Raw genomic sequence first — 3,224 nt, 5'->3', positions numbered from 1 at the left:
CCTAACGGATGCTAAGGAACTTTCAAAACTAGTTTTACAAGTATACATTTTCATCTTGAACATTGAAGTCTTCATACATACAGGGCAAAGTCAGAGCTTTTATGTGTTTGTTCTTCATTTAACTTTTAAAACACTACTATAGTTGAATATTAAAACAAAAACAATAGCCAAGTAGTGAGCATATTATGATTACAGTCCTTCCCACATTCGCTGCTGCATACAGAATGTCAAAGAGTGAGTGGCCCAGTAAGAGGTCTGACACTAATCACCACCTCTGGGGTGATGTTCATCATCCTCATATGCTTCTCCATTATAATCAAAGTCCACCAGTTCTACCTGATCCATTTCATCAGTCTCTTCTACTTCCTTCCTTTCAGGGAGGAGTTTTTCCAGCAAAGAGTTTATCAGGAGAGAGAAAGCCATTTTCTGGAAAGTTTGCCTTAAACTCAATGATTAGACGTCCCTTTTCACATGGCCAGCCGTGTATTGACTTCATTTAGCACACATTTTATACCCCCATGCTTGACAATCCGACCTGGATGAGAGGTGATAGCTGTGATTCAGTTGTCAAGAGTAGATACTGGCTTTTAGAAGCCGCACAATGCTTCCACCAGCTGTATGTGCATACACATGAAAAAGTCTTCTCCTCTCCTTGTAAACACAGCATGGTCCTTCTGATCTAACACAAGGATGATAGCTCCTGGCTCCAGTCCTGGTTCTTGGTCTCCTTCACCATGCAGTGCTATCTTCTGACCATCTTTCATGCCCTTATCAATATGAACTTCTAAAGTTTTCTTCTCTGTAGCTATCTTTCTTCCATTGCAGCTTTTACATCTGTCTTTAGGACTGATGCATCCTCCATGACCCTGGCACTCCATGCACACTGACTGAATCTGCTGAACCATTCCTGGTCCAATCTGATAAATCCTGATTGCACCCTGGCAGGTGGGACAGCACTCTACTGCTCCTTTCTTACCACCTCGTCATTTGTCACAAATCACATTCTTTTGCAGAGCCAGTTTTCTTGTTGCACCATTATACATGTCTTCTAAGGTCACTGGAGCTGATGCACAACATTTTTACCTCTCCCTTCTCTTTGCATTCTTCCTTCTCCTCCAAAGAACATATCAAAGATATCCACGGGGGAGCCAAAACCACCACTTGTTCCGCCCTCTTTAATCACCTGCTCGCCTCCTTTATCATATAATTCTCTTTTTTTTTGGAATCAGCAAGAACTTCATAAAGTTGAGAAATCTGTTTAAACTTTTCTTCTTCATTTGGATTCTTATCAGGGTAGTACTTCAAGGCCAATTTTCTATATGCCTTTTTCAATTCTCCCCGGGTGGCATTGGGTTTGACCCCCAAAACATCATAATACATGGTTTCGTTCATCATCTTTTACAGCCGGTGAGTGGGCCAGCGCCAGAGGAATGTAGCACAGTGCAGCACAGTGCAGCTCAGCCAGACGCTGCTCCTCCACAACCCACTGAGCTTTCTCGAAAATTCCTTCTTTAAACTTTTAATAATTATTTTTATTCTTTGAAAGTTTTATACATTTACACAACGCATATTGTTTATGTCTATGCATAGCCACCCTCCATCAACTCTCCCTAGTGTCTCCATTGCATCTCCTCTTCTTTTTAAATATATTTTTATTAATAAACACCTAAGTCCAGTTGGTTCTGGCCATACATGCATGAGTGGGTGGCCATCCATTGGAGTATACACAGCCTATCAATGTCCATACTCCCAAAGAGACTCTCCCTTACATGGCAATTTTCAATTGCCAATAACTTATGACAGAGGCAGGGCTGTGGAGCCTCTCCTCCGTGACACAGTTCCAACCCCACACTAACACCCCTACAGATTGATGAGGTCTTCCTGGTTTGTCATAGGAAGAGGTCAGGGAGATTGTAGTGGAAGGTGTGGACACTTATGGACATGCCAAGCAGCTCCTGAGCAATGAATGGGCTTGAGAGGGGTGGGGTTCGGGGTGTTTGGAAATCTGGAAAGAACAAAACCAGACCAAAATCTTTGCTCTTACCCTAGGACGCTTCGAAGAAGTCAGAATCTAGATCCTGTCCAGGAAACCGATGCTTTAGGAAAGATGGATGAAAGAATGAACAGATAGAGGGATGGATGAACATATAGACGGATAGAGAGATGGAGGGATGAGAGGATGAAGGGATGACTCAGGTAGGGATTAGGAAGAAGCTGCCTCCAGAGAAGGATAGAAATTTTAAATAAAAGAAAATTTAAAGGGGCATACTGAAATCAAAGAATGCAGCCTGACCTGGTGGTCCTCAGCCTTCAACAGAAGGGAAATGCATAAGAGCTAGGTGGAAGGGGGGATTATTGGAACCTACCCTAAACATACCGAACTAGATGGTCTGAGGAGGGGGCACAATACTTCTGTAATTCTGACTACAGTTTGAGAACCAGGGGCTTACCTTTCTCTAAGTGAGGCCTTTTCAACAAAGTCACGACATTTGGTTTGAATCCCCAGACGCAACCAGAAATATTTAAAAATGTGGTCCTGACTACTCACAGAGTAACAATAGGTCTGATTTTAGGGATGAACCCCTTAAAAAAAAAGAAAAAGAAAAATCTCCCAAGTGCTTCTGTTGTTCATGGGAATATAAAAAAATGGTCACTTTCTAGACCTGGCTATGGTTTGAACATGACATGTCCCCACAGCCCATCCATGTGTGTTTGGACCTAGTCTCTAGCTGGTAGTCCTGTTTAGGAGTCTGTCACCTAGGTGGTGGAAGCTAGTCCTACAGCCACACTTTTGGAGGCTGTGTCAACTTCTCATTCCAACCTGGACTTTCTGCTTCCCAGTTCAAAACATAAATAAGGAGTCTCTGTCCCGTGTTTCTAGAGACCGAGTAGTGCTAAGGTTGTGTGACATACGTGTTTGTAGTCCTTGTGACAGACATGTTTGTAGTCCTAACCCACTGCCTATTAATGGGGAACATACATACATGTTTGTAGTCCTAACCTACTGACCTACAAATGAGGAAGGCCAAAAGCAGAGATCTAGTGCGAAGACTGCTATTGTAGTTTGTGTGACTTCAACAGAGAGTGTCCACTCCCATTTGGCAATTTTGTGCTCCTCAGGTCTTCAGCTGGTTGCATAAGAGCCACCCACGTCATGGAGGACGTGGTGCCTCTACTCAGATAGGCAGCTCCAGTGCTTACCTCGTTCAAAATACGCAGAATTG

General features: G+C 43.1%; 1 pseudogene; it reads right to left on the bottom strand.

Annotated features, from left to right (window-relative positions):
* Window positions 1-261: 261 nt before the first annotated feature.
* Window positions 262-1,395, bottom strand: LOC127673697 (dnaJ homolog subfamily A member 1-like; annotated as a pseudogene).
* Window positions 1,396-3,224: the final 1,829 nt, after the last annotated feature.

Source organism: Apodemus sylvaticus, chromosome 23, assembly GCF_947179515.1.
Source record: "Apodemus sylvaticus chromosome 23, mApoSyl1.1, whole genome shotgun sequence".
NCBI lineage: Eukaryota > Metazoa > Chordata > Mammalia > Rodentia > Muridae > Apodemus > Apodemus sylvaticus.
Note: the sequence above shows the minus strand (reverse complement) of the source record. Positions and strands in the feature narration are given on the sequence as shown.